Below are 18,860 nucleotides of genomic sequence, written 5' to 3' on the forward strand. Positions count from 1 at the left end.
CAAACTTACCAACCCATCCCTCCACTTCCTCATCCAGATCATTTATGAAAATGACAAACAGCAAGGGTCCTAGAACAGATCCCTGGGTCACTCCACTGGTGACCAACCTCCATGCAGAAAAAGACCCATCCACAACCACTCTCTGCCTTCTGCAGGCAAGCCAGTTCTGGATCCACAAGGCCAAAGCCCCTTGGATCCCATGCCCTCTCACATTTTCAAGAAGTCTTGCATGGGGGACCTTATCAAACGCCTTGCTGAATATTAGTATACAGTGAAAAGTGTTGTTCCTTGCGCACTATACAAACAAAGCGTATCGTACATAGAGAAGGAAAGTAGAGAGTGCAGCATGTAGTGTTACAGTCACAGCTGGAATGTAGAGAAAGATCAACTTAATGCAAGGTGGGTCCATTCAAAAGTCTGATGGCAGCAGGGATGAAGCTGTTCTTGAGTTGGTTGGTACATGATCTTAGATATTTGTATCTTTTTCCTGATGGACGAAGGTAGAAGAGAGTATGTCTGGGGTGTGTGGGGTCCTTGATTATGCTGGCTATTTTTCTGAGGCAGCAGGAAATGAGGACAGAATCAATGGATGGGAAACTGGTTTGAGTGATGGACTGGGTTTCAATCACAACTCTTTGTAGTTTATTCTGGTTTTGGACAGAGCAGGAGCCATACCAAGCTGTGATACAACCAGAAAGAATGCTTTCTACGGTGCATCTGTAGAAGTTGGTGAGAGTTGTAGCAGACATGCCAAATTTCCTTAGTCTCTGGAGAAAATAGAGGCTTCAGTGGGCTTTCTTAACTATAGCATCTGCATGGAAGACACTTATTTTTGGCACCTAGGTAAAATTACTGACTGTAAAAATGGGTTTCCTTGATTTCATGTTTGACTTCCTCATGGACTCCAGTGAAGGCTTGCCAAAACACATTCAACTGAAGGTAACAAATAAAAAAAAACGTATTTCATCAACAAAATACAAATATACCTTATTTTCTCGAGGGTTTTGTCTAAAATATTATTTTGCAAAGTAGTGTTACATCTGGGATGGGAGCAGTGTGCAGCTTATCTATCGCTGTCACTCCATAGGTTGCAACATTAGTTTAAGTCTAATTCACTCACTAAAATGAGACAATCATTTACCTTCACTACCTGTTAGATCCAGAGTAATAGAGACTTTAACCAGGTTTCTTTCAATAAATGATTGATTTATTATAAAACAAAAAACTTAGTTTTAAAAACAAAACAGTTAATATACAATTGTAATCTGGAAATATAACAGTTGTTTTCCTTTAAAAAAAATTGCCCCAGTATGCACACACAAAGCAGATAGCAGAAATGGGCTTTGGAGGATAGGCTAAAAGATAAAGGGTAAAATTCGTAGGGTTTCAGCGCTGTTGATCTGGAGCTCCCTTGCGTTGAGATGGGTTGGCTGGAGGTTCCCACCAACAGAACTTAGGCATGGAGAATAATATGAAGCTGGATCAATTCTTCTCTTCTGAACTTTCCAGATTTCTAAATGCAGACAAGCTATACACAGATGAAGTTCTCTGGCTGCAGGTTGAGAACCATACACTGAATTTCAGTAAAGCCAGGAGAGCGTGAGTTAGGACAACCTTCCATTTCAGCTTCTTCCCCAAAAATAACTTCAAAAACGACAAACTTAAAGCTTCTCTGTTACATGATTTCAAGTAAATTACTAATCTACCTTTAAACCATTCTAACCCCATCTATTAAACTAATTGCAGTGCATGCAAGCAAACAAACAGCTCTTTTCCCCCTCAAGTACTATGCTGGTTGGGTGATTTACTGGAAAAGACAGTCCAAAGGTGACCTTCTGACCTGCTTGTAAAAAAGTCCAAGTGTCCAAATAATACAACGTTCTTCAAAATTTAAAAAAGTCCAGTTTGTAAATATATGGTTTTCCCAATAGTAGCTTCAACTAGTTTTTTTGATTATGCTTTTGATTATAATTAGGAATCCAATTCTCTGATCCTTCACCTCCTTGCAGAATGAGCCCTGGCAATATTGACAATTCTGCTAATGAATTCATACAGTCCTTTGGTAAAGGGAGGCAAGAGTTAACAAGATACATTTCCACTAGGAATCTTCAAAGCTGCAGAATTGGGAGAAGTTTTAAAGGAAGAACACCTGAAAGAAGCTAAGATAAACTGAACACCTGTGAAAAGTAGATGACTTGAGACAAATCAAAATTCTAAAAGATACCCACGAAAGTAAATGGGTAATTTTGCCAAAAGAGTGAAAACAGACATTAAGTGGGTGCTGTGCTAATAAGACACAACTGTGTGAATGTCTGGTTTTACACAATTTTTCTAATTGCTGATTACCATAAGCTGAAGTTGCTGCAGGTGCTCTCCCAACACTCAAGTGCCACTGAGACACAATTTTCAGCAGCGTAGGAGGCTCCATACTTCCACTTCATGTTTAAAGTTTATTTATTAGTGTCATAAGTAGGATTACATTAACACTGCAATGAAGTTACTGTGAAAATCCCCGAGTCGCCACACTCCGCCACCTGTTTGGTTACACTGGGGGAGAATTTAACCTGGCCAATGTACTTGACGAGTACGTCTTTTGGACTGTGGGAGGAAACCCACTCAGACACAGGGAGAATGTGCAGAATCTGCACAGACAGTGACCTGAGCCAGAATCGAACCTGGGTCCCTGGCACTGTGATGCAGCAGTGCAAACCATTGTGCCACCATACAACCTTCTAAAGGGCAACACAAGCTACAAATATTTTCACACAAGATCATCACCTAATGGGGGTAGCTCAAGCTTTGCATGACTAACCTTCTCAGCTATAAACACTACTGGTTCAAACATCCAAACATGTTAGATGCGGGATAAGAGGTGAGTAGTGTGTGGGTAGGGGGAGGGGAGAGGGGGGTTGGGGGGGTGTAGAGGGAGGTGGGGGGAAGGGGGAATGCTGCAAAATCTAAATATGCAGAGGACAATCTTACCAAAAAAACTCTCGGTGCTAAACAAGCATCAAAATGGGAGACAATCACGTGGATTTTTTGGGTGAGCTCCCAGATGCAATCATATGATATTTGGGAAAAAAAGAGCCCAGAAGTGATTCTCGCCAGTAGGGAGAGGGGGTGGAGCCTATTTTCACTGGGATGCTGGCTGCTGAGCTCAACTGGAAGTTCGAGTTGGTAAGATCACCCCCGCCCTTGCGGGCTTTCATTTTTTCTTAAAATAAACTTTCTAAAAGTTCTGATAGAAGGATCATCACATGGTTAGATTCTCTACTTCACTAGCACAGCAACCTGATGTGACAAGAAACAAAACCTGTGCTATAACAAAGCGCCACTCAGTTCCACTTTCCCCAGTGGGAGAGCAAAGGATGTAGGGAACAGACTTCCTCTGCACACTCATAGCATAAAGCTATCCAGATTTACAATCCTGCTGCTCATCCTTTTGAGAGCACACCAAACTCGAGATAGACTCGGGGATCACCAGCAGATGGGTTTGATTTGCAAACACTGCCATAAGAAGGCTCTTTTTTTAACCAGGGAGCAATAAGCAGCCTTATTATTCAGTGCTGAATGTTCCATCATCAGCTGTAAATTTAATTCTCTAAGCTATTATTTTGCTGATCACCTTGTCAATCACCAAAATTTCAGATGGTCATGGCCCGCAGGCTCTGCACTCAGAGGAGTTCTCAACACAAGACAAGCTCACTTATGAGCTCCTTTGCCAGTTACCAGGCAATTGAGCGTAGAGCTTATAAGAGAGAGTTCTAGTCAAATCATTGTTGCGCTCATTGAAAAACATCATGCCTCAAGGCCCCGTGTGTCTGTTTCTTTGTATTTACTGAACAACCACCCAAGCGAATATATATCTGCTGCAGTCTGCACAAAAGCAAAATACTGTAGATGCTGCAAAATGCTGCAAACTCTCAGCAGGTCAGGCAGCATCTGTGAAGACAGAAACAGAGTTAATGGGCGGGATTTTATGGACTCACTTGAGCGGAGTTGAGGGGGTTGAGCTATGAGGAGAGGCTGAATAAGCTAGGCTTGTACTCGTTGGAGTTTAGAAGAATGAGGGGAGGTCTCATTGAGACGTATAAGATGATGAATGGGATGGATAGGATAGAGGTGGAGAGACTCTTCCCGCTCAAAAAAGACACTAGGACTAGGGGGCACAGCCTCAAGATAAAGGGGGGGCGTTTTAGAACGGAGTTGAGGAGGAACTTCTTCACTCAAAGGGTGGTGAATCTCTGGAATTCTCTGCCCGTTGAAGTGGTGGAGGCTGCCTCGCTAAATATTTTCAAGAAGCGGGTTGATGGGTTTTTGATAGGAGAGGGGATTAAGGGTTATGGGGAGAGGGCCGGAAAGTGGAACTGAGCCACGACAGATCAGCCATGATCTTATTGAATGGCAGGGCAGGCTCGAAGGGCCAGATGGCCTACTCCTGCTCCTATTTCTTATGTTCTTATGTTCTTATGAGACTGGAACTTCCTATTATTTGCCCCTCGCCAGCTCCAATTCCGTGGCAGGCAGGGCAGTAGAATTCCGGCAGATATTTCAAATTGATGACCATTTCATCAGAACACATAATGGATGGACATCGATCTTAAACATTAGCTCTGTTTTCCTGTCAGACCTCTTGAACAGTATTTGTGTCAACTTTAGGATTGCCATTCCTACTGCACCGACCACTTCAACAAGAATCACTCTTTCACAGAATTAAAATTTCCTCTGTCCCCGTGTTTGTTATCACCAGGTCTTCCAGCAGTGGCTAAAATTATGTTCCCCCTTGAACCTTCCCTCTGTCTTTCCTGTGCTCGCTCAGTGATCAGCCATTGTGGGTGAGAAATGAGCCATGAGGTTCCGCAGTAACTTAGAGCAGATGAGATGACAGAGAGACATGCTGCAGACTGCATCTTTGTCATTATCAATGTTAAAGCCAGCCAGACCCTGGCAGCTTTATTCTTTGTTTGCAGACGCCAGAGAAATCCAGAGGAAAGGTGCATAGGTTTCATATGTCATTGACATTCCTTGTGAAAAACTACAACAGATACCAGGACACACGGTGCTTGGGTCCTGATCTATTTCCCCCACTTTCCTATGCACCCCTGCCCGGCCTTCTACATAAATAAAATCAAAATTCACAGTCATGGGTTGTGAGCTTACTGGCTCGCCATGTTGGCTGATTGAACCACTAACATAGGGCAAGATGTGAAAAGCCTGATTTCTTGCTTGAGAAAGTAAGCTGATTTCAATATTAATGACATGATTTACATGTCATTAACAAGTCCCAGACTATAGCTCAGTAACCTTAACCCTCTGGCTGCGATCCCCAATGGCAAGGATCATAGTCTGATCACCAACAGGACTGGTGGGATTGGGACTGGAGGCCATTAAAGCCCCCAGGTGGTTGGGGCCAGGACTGGGCAGTGCTCTGTGAGCAGTTCCAATGACTCAGAGCAAATGAGATGACAGAGAGACCTGATGATAGAGAACTGCCAGCAGGCACTGGGGCACTGCCAGGGCAGTGCCAAGGGGGCAGGGCCTGAGGGGTACATGGGGTGAGGCCTGAGGGCAGTGGAGCAACGTTGGAGGGGCCATGGTAGAGTGGAGCCATGATGGAGGAGGCAGGAGGGGGAGCTCTGAAAGGGGAGATTGATTGGTGGGAGGTGGTGATTGGGGATGGGGGGAACTCTAAAGAGGAACAGGAGCAATCTGCAACAGTTCCTGCTGTCTGTGGGGGGTGACTAGAGATTGGGCAACTGCATAATGGCACTCCAGGAGCTCAGCAGCTGGCTTCACTGGCAAGATTAGGCTCTGCCCCTGCCCGCAATCCGCATACCTCCCACCCCAGCCCACTAGCGAGAATTGCATGACAATCGTGTTTTTCACTGAGTGCTGAAAATTCACGTTCCTCATCATGCTGAAAAAACTGGAGAGAAAGCCAACTGTTTTCTTGCCCATTCAACACTTAGAATATTTTTGAGAAAATTCCATCCATGGTTTTTAAGACCTGAGAGTTAGTCATTTCCACAAAGGTGGCATCAATAGGAAAACTTGTATTTACCATTCCTACAGCCACTATTTTACTCGGTTTGGGGTCTGTTTTCCCCAGCTGCAGAATTCTCCAGAATTGACTGCATGGCTTTACCCACAACCATCACACCACCAGAAATGTAATTAGTCAATATCTGCAAATGCTCTACAATCTGCAGCACATTATGGGACATGTCTCCATTGCCTATGTGTGCCTTTGATGCTCAAGAAACAGCTTTTCTTTCAGTAACAGCCCCATCAGATATGGATCTGGTGAAAACTGCTGTTTATTCTTCCAGGTTGGCTTTTTTGTCCTTAGCCTTATACAGTGCAGCATAATAAATGAGGTTAGAATGGGTTGTTGAGGTGATATTGTTTACTGACAGCCAATGTGGGATAGAATATAATGAGAATGGAGAGAAGCAGAACCATCACCAATCTGGTCTGGCATCTCCCCACTCTAACTCCCTCTATATCACAAGATCACAAGGGTAACAAGCTGGCACAGTGATTAACACTACTGCCTCACAGCACAAGGGACCTGAGTTCAATTCCAGGCTTGGGTCACTGTCTGTGTGGAGTCTGCATGTGCTCCCATGTCTGCGTGGGTTTCCTCCGAGTGCTCCCGTTTCCTTCCACAGTCTAAAAATGTTAGGTTCATTGGCCATTCTAAATTCTCCCTCAGTGTATCTGAACAGGTGCTGGAGTGTGGCGACTAGGGGATTTTCACAGTAACTTCGTTGCATTGTTAATGTATGTCTACTCGTGACTAACAAATAAACTTCACTTTAGGAGTAAAGAGTGAAAAGTTTGAGGTCCATACCTGCTTCTTATCTCTTACAACTGTTTGACACTGCCTTGTGAAAAAGCCAAGTTAATTTTATAAATGGTAGTAAAATCCAGGTGTCTTCTTACAGCACATTATGGGGGAACTTTTACAGGCACCATCATTCCACATGATGTTTTAATATAGTGGTTACATATAAGTGACTGAATGAAGGAACACTTTCAGCTGAAGCTGAGAGTACATAGAACAAGTGCAAGCTAATGGAAAAGAGACGACAATTCACTTTAATGCAGTGAGATCAATGTACTTATAACTGTCAGACATGCTTATGGTACAGCACATAAAAATGAAAGGAAAATGTGGCTGGCTCCTCTTCCCTTGTCTGATTTGGTAAGGTCATTGCATCATTTTGGCACTGAGCTCCCATGTATTGAATACTGAATAAACAAGTAAGGCTCCTCCCACTTCAGTGGGTGTTGCTCATTCACACCAGAATGTCTACAAAAGTAGGGGCAAATGAGGCAGAAATTAGTGGCCTTTGGGGAGCAAGGATTTCACTCTTAGGCTGGCAACTGTGCAAAAACAAGACAGGATACATCCCTGTATATACATGATAATACACATAGGCCTCAAAATTCCAGGATCTGGAGAGGGCTTGATTTCCACTTAAAGGACCAGGCATTTGAAATGACATTGTAAGTGGCACTATTTCCTGAGCTTCCCCAAAATTCTACCCATTATATGTAAACAGACTTACATCAAATGATAACGGTGATTTTTGGTCATTCGTTTAAAATGTCCATAAACCCTTACTGGAGTAATCAGTCTGTGGGAGTGGAGGATTTTCTGGCTATTCTTCATCATTGGCTTGAAAGGAACTGGGAAGTGGGCTGCCCCACCTCCTGACAAGTAAACCAAGGTGATTGCCATTGAGGGAATCTTTTCAGGAATGACGTGCTTATCCCAGTTTTTTGCAAATGACTGGGACACCACAATTTGGGATAGAGCCTCAAAATTCAGGGTGAGGCACGTGACTGAGGGATGGGGAATTTAGAAAGAGTTTGGGCAAAAACAAGAAAATGTGGGATACAAATGTTGTCTTTCTGCAGTCAGTGACAGTGTTTTCTCTCATCATCAATCTGTGGTGATTGTCCCTTTAAGGGTCACATGACCCAGGAAACCACTGAGGGACCAAACTGGGGGTGGGGGTGGGGTCACCCCAGTAAGCCAGGGTTTCTGTTCCAGAACCATCTCAGGAGCTGGCTGCAACCATGAGGATGCAAGTCTCTTGCAAGCTTGTAAATAAACATGTTGTTGTTTTTCCCTTAACTGGTGAGCAAAAGTTATCACACAGCCATTATTATACTAAAGCACGCATGATTAACTCTTCTACCATGAAGTAGGCAAATTCATTGAGCTGGTGCTAATTCGAGGCTCACTTGAAGAACTGTTACAGTTTGATGTGGAATCTATTATACAACAATGTCCTTCAGATCAATTTTCAGACAAAAGGCACCAAAGTGTTTGAATCTGACTTCAAAGTCCAAAATAGATCTTGAGAAATAAGATCTTGAGAAAGAACGTGAGTAAATGATTTTACATTCGCTCTCAAAAGGCAGACAAAGTCTATGAAATATCATTTAGATCGGGTCCAGTGTAATAATTATAATAAAACCAAAATAGAAAGTGCGAATAAATAGTGAGAATGGACTGGTGGAATGCGGGACAGTATGGAAACACAAATGAAGAGGGATAATTTTCCAATGATGTGCTGCTGGTGTGGATGCCATTCTATGATAATGTCCTGAGCAAAACTTGCCCCCAATTAAATACTGAGCTATTGAGGAAGTGGTGGGGGGAGAATTTTTTACTCCTTATTTTCAAGGGGTGAGAACAGCAAAGGGAGCAGTGCTGGAATTCCTAAAATGGTTATTTTACTGGTGGGATTTCCCATTGCGATTGTCCCTGCCCACCGCCAATGACAGAATGAGAACCTTAATCTGAAAAGTCCCATTTGAAAAATCAGGGTTGCACCTGGTGTCTCACCACTCGCGACCTGACTGGAACTGATATGTCTGTGAAATTGGCTTCGTGCCCAGAAAGGTCGCAAAGCCCGTTTAAATATTTACTTAAATATTTATGACATGCTTTGGACCAGGCTCACTTGTACTTACCCCTCACTAATTGAGATCTTCACCAGAGAGTCACATATGGTCTCCACCAGTGAAGATTAGATGTTATGTCCTCGCCGGTGGGACCGGAGGCCATTGAAGCCCTCTGGCTGCCGGGGGCAGTGTGCATGTGGCAGTGTGAGTCTGGCAGTGCCCACAGGACACCCTGGCACTGCCCAGAGGGCACCCTGACACTGCTCACTAGTCATCCTGGCGGTGCCAAAAAGTCAGGGCCTGGGACATGCAGGGTCTGAGGAGACAGAGTCTGAGGGTTTGGGGCCTGAGAAGGGATGGAGCAGAGGTGGCTGGGAGCTCTGCAAGGAGGGTTGATCAGTGGGGCAGTGATTGGGGGGTGGGGGGCAACTCTGCAAGGATGGTGATTGAGGTTTGGGGGTGGATTCTGCAGGGCCAGTGATTGGGGGGTGGAGGGAACCTTGCAGGGTGGCAATTGGTGGGGGCTGCAATATCCTGAGGGGTTGGGGGTGGGGGAAGACTGACATAGGATGGGACTGGCAATGGGTCCTGATCTCCCAGCAGGAGATTACCCAGTACAATGGGAGATTTGGGTGCCTAATCTCAGCAGCTGGCTTCACCAGTGAGCTTAGGCTCCATGCCACCCCCCTGCCCGCTAGCGAGAATCGCATCCTCTTTTTTAAAATGCCGTATGATTGTGACTGGGAGCGCGTTCAAAAAACAGGCATTCCATTTTTACACTTTTTCATAAAATTCTGCCCACTGTCATTGATACCTGCTACTAACTCTGTAGTCCACTGCTGACTTCATCCCTATTCATGGCAACCGTTGTGGTGGAACAGATTCTGGTGTCATGTTTGACTCTGAGATGAGATTCTGATCCAATATCAGTGCTATCACTAAGACCATTTACTTCCACTTTTTCAACATGCCTCACTGTTTCCCTTGTCTCAACTCATCTGTCTCTAAAGCACTTCCCCATTTCTCTGTTACCTCTGCACTTGACTATTTCAACACACTCCTGGTCAGTCTCCAATCTTGTATCCACTGTAAACATAACATCATCCAAACCTCTGTTAGCCCTTGTCCTTTTAGCACCATGTCCTATTTACCCATCATGCTTGTGCTCGTTGAGCTACATTTGTTCTGGTTAAGCAACACCTTCATTTTTAAATTCTCATCCTTGTCTTGAAATCCCTTCTGTACTCGCCATATCTCTGCCACCTACTCTAGCCCCTTAACACTCTGAGATATCTGCATTCATTCAATTTTGACTTCTTGAGCACCCCCAGTTTTATTTTCTCCCATTTTGGCAGCAATGCCAAGGTCGCAAGCTCTGATGTTCCCTCTCTCAACTTCTCAGCCTCTCTGCTCCTTCAGGGCACTCTTTGAAATCTCTACTTCAACCAAGCTGTTTGGTCAGCTACCTTCATGTCTCTGTATGTGGCCTTTACAATGCATCTTGTTCATCCATTTTTTTAAATCACTTTTTCTTCTTACTTTTCAACTGAAATCTCACTCTGCAGCTTGTCCCCCCCACACCTCCACCTCACATTCCTGAGGTAGTTTGCTAACAATCTGTACCTTTGTTCTGCCAGTCACACATTCCGATCACTTAATGGTTGCTTTTTATTATCTAAAAGATGCTGTATAGATGCTGTTGCTGTTGATGATAATACTGCACTCCCTGTCATATTGTACCCATTGAAATGGTCGCAGACTGATAGGCTGCTCACATTATTATTTCAAAATGAGTTGCTCGTCGCAGAGTTCCTTACCACTGCAGTGATTTTGAAAAAAAACGTTAAAGTGATTCTCCCCTCCACCTTCACCCCATTTCCATTCATTTTATTTCATTTCTTCTTTTCATCTCAATCATCCATTTTTATCACTTTTGATTCTTATTTTTATTTTGACACTTCTGAAATGTCACTCTCCATCTTGTCTCCAACACCCCCCTCCCCCGGGTCCAACTGCCACACTCCTCAGGTAGTTCCCCTAACAATCTGCACCTCTGTCCTAATATTCACACATTGCGCTCATTTAATGGACACTTTTAGCACCTTCCTCTGTCTTTATCAGCACTGTTTACATTCCCTTTGTCCAATTATAGCCCACCACTCTTCAGTTCTGATGAAGGGTCATCCTGATTCAAAGGGACTGATTTTATCATTGCACTGCACCGTTTTTGAGCTTGAAAACTTGGTAAAGTCGGGCATTAACGTGATTTTCATACATTTGCACTGAGGGAGGCACAGGAGGGAGTGCAGAGGAGATTCACTGGATTGATACGCAAGGATATTTTGGCCTTGGAGGGAGTGCAGAGGAGGTTTACTAGGCTGATACCGGAGTTGAGGGGGTTGAGCTATGAGGAGAGGCTGAATAAACTAGGCTTGTACTCGTTAGAGTTTAGAAGAATGAGGGGAGATCTCATTGAGACATATAAGATGATGAATGGGATGGATAGGATAGAGGTGGAGAGGCTCTTCCCGCTCAGAAGGGACAGTAGGACTAGAGGGCATAGCCTCAAGATAAAGGGGGGGCGGTTTAGAACGGAGTTGAGGAGGAACTTCTTCACTCAAAGGGTGGTAAATCTCTGGAATTCTCTGCCCGTTGATGTGGTGGAAGCTGCCTCGCTAAATATATTTAAGACGCGGGTTGATAGGTTTTTGATAGGCAAGGGGATTAAGGGTTATGGGGAGAGGGCGGGAATGTGGAACTGAGACACGACAGATCAGCCATGATCTTATTGAATGGCGGGGCAGGCTCGAGGGGCTAGATGGCCTACTCCTGCTCCTATTTCTTATGTTCTTATTGATTCTGGAGTTGAGAGGGTTGGCATGTGAGGAGAGATTGAGTAGACTGGGTTTATACTCATTGGAATTCGGAAGAATGAGGGGAGCTCTTGTAGAAACATATAAGATTATGAAGGGAATAGATAAGATAGAAGCAGGGAAGTTGTTTCCACTGACAGGTGAACCTAGAACTGGGGGGCATGCCCTCAAAATAAGGGGGAACAGATTTAGAACTGAGTTGAGGAGGAACGAAAGATTGCGTGTCTGTGGAATTCCCTGCCCAGTGAAGCAGTTGAGGCTACCTCATTGAATGTTTTTAAGGCAAGTATAGATAAATTTTTGAACAGTAAAGGAATTAAGGGTTATGGTAAGCGGGCGTGTAAGTGGAGCAGAGTCCACAAAAAGATCAGCCATGGTCTTATTGAATGGTGGAGCAGGCTTGAGGGACCTGATGGACTACTCCTACTTCTTATGTTCTTAAATTGAATTAATGGACTGCCTGCCCAACTTTACCAACGTTTCCTCCTTTACCATCAGAGCTTCCAACAGCTCTCTGACTCAGATCGGTTGTGGTGGGTGGAGGGGGGAAGGGAGGTGGGCCAGATGTATTTCTGGTGAGGTGGGGGGAAGGACAGGTTGTTCTCTGGTGGATGGCGGTGAGGGAGGGAGACCATATTGTTGTCTGGTAGGGGGAGGGAGGCTGAGGGAGACCAGATCACTCTTTGGTGCGTTGGGGGGGAAGACAGGGGGGCAGGGAGGGGGCATGAGCACGAGCAAGGCCTCAACCGGGATCTTGGGTTCATGTCGCACTATCTGTAACCCCCATGACTTGCCTGGGCTTGTAAAATCTCACTTACTGTCCTGTCTGAAGACAATACACATCTCTTTAACCTATGCCTAATGCTATCTCCGCTCACATTGTCTGCATCTTTAAGTCTTGAATAGCAGGTTTGCTGTAAAGACTTGCATTCTAATCAGTATTCTGCAAACTGTGTGTGACTTTATACACCCTTCTCTGACCTTCCACACACCTGACGAAGGAACACCGTTTCTGAAAGCTTGTGAGATTACTATCAAATAAACTGGTTGGACTCTAACCTGGTGTTGTGAGACTTCTTACTGTGTTTACTCCAGTCCAACGCTGGCATCCCTACATCATGACTTCCACAGATGTTGTTAGACCTGCTGACTTTCTCCAGCATTTTCTGTTTTTGTCCTAAGATGTATAACTTGCCCTGTTTAGAATTGAAATCGTGCTTCACATGCATTTTGTAATGCCATATGACTCCAGTAATGCAATATAGCTGACCTTTTGGTAGCTTTTTTTACTGTAATATAAAGGTTTCTTCCAGCACAACAGTGTGAATTGTAAGCTTGCAGACCTAGTTTAGTTCTCAGAAGCAATCTTTTCCTTGGATTTGTTGGAAGCTGAAGGGTTAAGGCGCTCATTGCAACTTGTTGACAATCTGTGGAGTTGCTGGACTCTCTGCAAGCGTAGAATGGATTGCACAGATGTACTGCAAAACATGAAATGCCTCAGCCCACAGATACCAAAATAATACATCATTTGAACAAAATGACAGCATCACCACACAGTAAAAAGCTGAACCTTCTTTTCAAGATTATAATGGATCACAACCCCTTCTACCACAAGCAATTACTGACAGTCTGCTGCCATAGAGCAAATAACTTGGATCGTTCAAATGGTGACCTTGGTGCAAACTGAAGGACAGTAAACGTAGAGACTCCGCAGACTGTTAGTTCCATCTTTTAATGTTGGTGAAAAAGGTGCCACCATTATTGATCGAGCTAAGACTTTGATTAATTCCATTTATTACACAGCAGCACGGGGTGACTACTCTGTAAATTGCTCACTGTATTGTATGAATTTTATTCACGCTATTTTTAAACATTTTGGATCCCAATATGCTCAATATAAAGCTCAGATCAATGCACTATTTTTCTGCTAAAACCAATATAGTGAATTGACAGTATACATATATATATTTGAAATATGAGATCATAACAAAAAATTCAAATATCAAAATACAATTTTAATAAAAATAGGCCTTTTGAATTAATCCCTTTTAAAATAAAGTTGCTATGCCGTGTGGCACACAATAGGCTTCTGAAAGCAATCAGAGAGACTGTGAGCTTAGGATTTTCAATCCGTTAAGCCTTTACATGCTTACATGGAAGAAATAGGATATATTGCCCTGAATGCATTGAAAGTCCTTTGGCATTATTTCAAAAAGCGACGATATTTCCCCGTTTCTTAACATGTTTGGATGATGTTTATATTGGGGTGATGAGTTGAAGATTGACTATTATTGCTGCAAGGTAAGTACCAGAGACGTAGTGCAAAGGTACCTAGATACTAACAACTTTGATTGTAGTTTGTTATTTTGTGGATCATCATTTAAAATTATTCCCACATCTATGAACCCGCTCTGACTTTGGTCACAACAGGCCTGATGGCACTGACTCCTCAGGGACTCCCTTCTCCAATCCTTTAAACAGCCTAGGGGGCTTTGGCAATACTGAAACACCAAGAATGGGTATTGTCCAATCTGCTATCCATTGCTCTTCCTTTTTTTCAGTGCTCTGTCCTTTTCAACTGTATAACATACTCAGTAACCTCTGTTATATTCTCAGAGCCCTGCATTGTCACCAGAACTTGTTCTAAAACTGACAGAAAGAAAACTGTTCCATTCGGAGTGAACCTTGCTTGTTTTCTCTCTGCACCAATTCTTAGTTTATTCTACATTGACTGAAATACAATCCCAGTGTAATTCGCTTTCTATTTACCCTTTACTTCTTAGCTGTTCATCCCCAAGCAAACACAAGGTCTAATGATGTTATAATTGAGAAATCAATTAACCCTTTTTAAAAACACTCCCCAGAATACTTTCCTCCTAAAGAAGCATTACACAAAAAAAATCCTTTCCAAAGCACATGGGACATCATGCTAGTCATTGTATTATCAAAAAAAAAGCCTGTTTATTTAAAGTTATACTCAAGGATATGTAGAAAATAAACCCAGTGTCATCTATTTAATTTGTAGAGGCAGTATTGTGTAACAGATCAGAACTATTCAATTTAGAAACAATACCACTGACTGATAGCTATGCAATGGAAACATATAAATTAAGAGCAAACATTCATTTCCTGTAGTCAATGGGGAGAACAAAACTATGTGATAAACAGTGCAGCTTATCATCAACCCTTCATTAACCTAACAAAGTACCCAGCCACCCTCCTGACAATCCAACTACCTTGACTGCCCCCCACTGACGAGACTCAATCTACCCTCCCAACCACCTGAGCAGTCCTTATCCAGACCCGTCTACCCAGCCCAAACACAAAATCACCCCCGACCTGACCTGACTGTCCTTTGTTTGAATAGAGGGGAGTACGGTAGGATGAGAGAAGAATTGGTGAATGTGGAGTGGGGGAGTGTGTTGGAGGGAGGGTCTGCTGAGGAGCAGTGGAGGATCTTTAAGGAGATCTTTCTTGGTGCTCAGCAGAAATTTATTCCGATGGTCAAAAAGGACTGTAGGAGGAGAGGTAATAAGCCGTGGATAACGAAGGAGGTGAAGGAAAGTGTTAAATTAAAAGCGGAGGAATTTAGAGTAGCTAAGAGTAGTGGGCGAGAAGAGGATTGGGAGAGGTTTAGATGTCAACAAAGATTGACAAAGAAGTTGATAAAGAAGGGTAGGAGAAACTATGAAGCTGGGCTAGCGCTTAATATAAAAAAGGATAGCAAGAGTTTTTATAAATATATAAAAAGGAAGAGGCTGGCTAGGGTGAATGTTGGTCCTTTAGAGGATGAGAAAGGGGAGCTAGTGGTAGGGGATGGGGATATGGCTAAGGTATTGAATAACTTTTTTGTTTCTGTCTTCACAGAGGAGGACGTGAATAATTTGCCGGGTGTTAGCGATGGAAAGGTGGTAGGACTGGAGGGTCTTAATGACATTACTGTTACTAGAGAGGCGGTGCTCGACAGACTGGAGGGGCTGATTGTGGACAAGTCCCCAGGACCGGATAGTGGATGCATTGGTGGTTATTTTCCAGACGTCGCTGGATTCCGGGGAAGTGCCGGAAGATTGGAAAACAGCTAATGTTACGCCGTTGTTTAAGAAGGGTGCCAGGCAAAAGGCAGGGAATTATAGGCCAGTTAGTTTAACGTCTGTGGTAGGTAAAATGCTAGAATCCGTCATTAAGGAGGAAATTGCGAGGCATCTTGAAGGCAATTGCTTGATAGAGCAGACGCAGCACGGTTTCATTAACGGGAAGTCATGTCTGACAAATTTACTGGAGTTCTATGAGGATGTGTCTAGGGCGGTCGATAGAGGAGAGCCGGTGGATGTGGTCTTTCTGGATTTTCAGAAGGCATTTGACAAAGTACCTCATAAGAGGTTATTGCAGAAGGTCAGGGGACTTGGAGTTGGGGGTAGGGTGTTAGCGTGGATAGAGGATTGGTTGTCAAATAGGAGGCAGAGAGTGGGGGTCAACGGGTGCTATTTGGATTGGCGGATGGTGACTAGTGGAGTGCCCCGGGGTCGGTGCTGGGGCCTCAGCTTTTTACCATTTATATAGATGATCTGGAGGAGGGAACCGAGTGTAGGGTGTTGAAATTTGCTGATGACACCAAGATTGGGGGAACGGCAAATTGTGCGGAGGGTGTGGAGAGTCTGCAGAAGGGTCTAGATAGGCTGGGCGAATGGGCCAGGAAATGGCAAATGGAATTTAATGTTGGCAAGTGTGAGGTGGTCCACTTTGGTAGGAAGAATGGTAGGAAGGACTATTACTTACGGGGCGAAAAACTGCAGCAGGTGACGGTGCAGAGGGACCTCGGGGTGCTTGTGCATGAGTCGCAAAAACCCAGCTTGCAGGTGCAGCAGGTGGTCAGGAAGGCGAATGGGATGCTGGCCTTCATAGCGAGGGGGATTGAATATAAAAGTAGGGAGGTCTTGCTGCAGCTGTATAGGGCATTGGTGAGGCCGCAGCTGGAGTACTGTGTGCAGTTTTGGGTGCCGCACCTGCGCAAAGATATTTTGGCCTTGGAGGGAGTGCAGAGGAGGTTTACTAGGCTGATACTGGAGTTGCGTTGAAGTGGTGGAGGCTGCCTCGCTAAATATTTTCAAGAAGCGGGTTGATGGGTTTTTGATAAGAGAGGGGATTAAGGGTTATGGGGAGAGGGCCGGAAAGTGGAACTGAGCCACGACAGATCAGCCATGATCTTATTGAATGGCGGGGCATGCTCGAAGGGCCAGATGGCCTACTCCTGCTCCTATTTCTTATGTTCTTATGTTCTTATGACTAGCACATCAACCACGCAACCATCCCACTGAGTACCTGACTATCCCTGACCACCGAACTATACACTTGACCGCACAACTCCAACATGACTACCCACACACCTACCCACTTTAGCCATCTGCACATTCACTCAGTCACCCATTCACTAATGCACATTCATTCATTAAAAGACTTGAGATCTTTAAAAACTTAACTGAATATGGGAGCCACTGTTGTAATGAGGGAGCGTATCCGCTCTGAAACCGTTCACCTGTGCTCTCTGGGCTTTCCGTGGAGGGACTGCCCTGCTCACTTTAGCTAGGATTGCAAAATAAGACTGAAGATGAGTAGGATGGTTGGGTCAGAGACAACATTAAGGGCAGTATCAATGTGCCCAGCATCACTACTGACCGGATGTCCCAACAGAGCTGCGTTTCCTTCCTACTGCACTCAACTTTTTGCTGAATAAGACAATGAAACAAAATATCCTGAATCAACTGTTTGACAGACGTACTCAAATTTGCTTTGTTTGATTTGAATATTGATGTAAAATGGAATCTCATTATTTTCAGACTTTTCATTAGAATATATGTGACTGATCCTGGCCAGACTTTCATTTGAATTATTACAGGGGCTTTGTGCTTGATGAAATTAACCCTTGGAGATAACTAATTTGGATTTAGTATTTGGTAAGATAATAATGAAAGGTTAAAGGAAAGCCGCTGGTTGCTGTGTGGAGATGCAGCATGACCAGAGGTTCCACATTTTCTGTGATTCTTATTAATCAGGATTAACAGGACACCAAAGAAATTAGAAATATTTCCTCAGGGCATGGTGGTACAGTGGTTAGCTACTGCTGCCTCACAGCACCAGGGACCTGGGTTCGATTCCCAGCTTGGGCCACTGTCTGTGTGGAGTTTGCACGTTCTCCCTGTATCTGCGTGGGTTTCCTCCCACAGCCCAAAGATGTGTCCGTTAGGTTGATTGGCCATGCTAAACTGCCTCCAGTGTCAGGGGATTAACAGTGTAAATATTGGGGTTACAGGATTCGGTGGCATTGTGGTTGGTGCAGACTTGCTGCGCTGAATAGTCTCCTTCAGCATTGTAGGGATTCTATGATTAAATCATTCTATAACTATAAATAAGAGGCAAGATGTTTAACAAGTGTGAACTAGGGAGTATTTCATTTGACGTTTTGAAGAGCTGAGTTGTTCTGCAATGCCACAAAATAAGGGTTTTTGTCTGCACATTGTCACAGAGCAGCATTCAGTATCTGTGACACCTGCTAGTTTGACTTCAGCTGCTTAGGGGAAGAATAAAATTATTCTATCACTTTTCCAAGTTGGAGGGTGTGTAAAGGAGATCTTACAAGTGACGGCCTTCTGTTGCAGCCATTGAGCTTTGGGTGAAGAAGACTAGGGAAGGTGCCGCCTAAGGAGCCTTGGCCAATTCCTGCAGTGCATCTTATAGGTGTGTCACACTGCTGCTACTGTTTGTCGACGATGGGGGGAATGAATGTTTGTGGAAAGGGTAGCAATTAAGTGGGCTTTTTTTTTCTGGATGGTGTCAAGTTTATTGAGTGTAGTTGGAGCTGCAGTGATCCAGGTAAGTGGAGAGTACTCCATCACACTTCCGACTTTGCCTTTTAGATGGCAGACAGACTTCAGGGATTCAGGAGGCGAGTTACTCACCAGAGGATTCCTAGTCTCTGACCTGCTCTTGGAGCCACAGTATTTACAAGGCTAGTCCAGTTCAGTTTCTGGTCAATGGTAATCCCCAGGATGTTAATAGTGTGGGATTCAG

The sequence above is a fragment of the Carcharhinus amblyrhynchos genome, chromosome 12 (assembly GCF_965287045.1).
Source record: "Carcharhinus amblyrhynchos chromosome 12, sCarAmb.v2.hapA, whole genome shotgun sequence".
NCBI classification, from domain to species: Eukaryota; Metazoa; Chordata; class Chondrichthyes; order Carcharhiniformes; family Carcharhinidae; genus Carcharhinus; species Carcharhinus amblyrhynchos.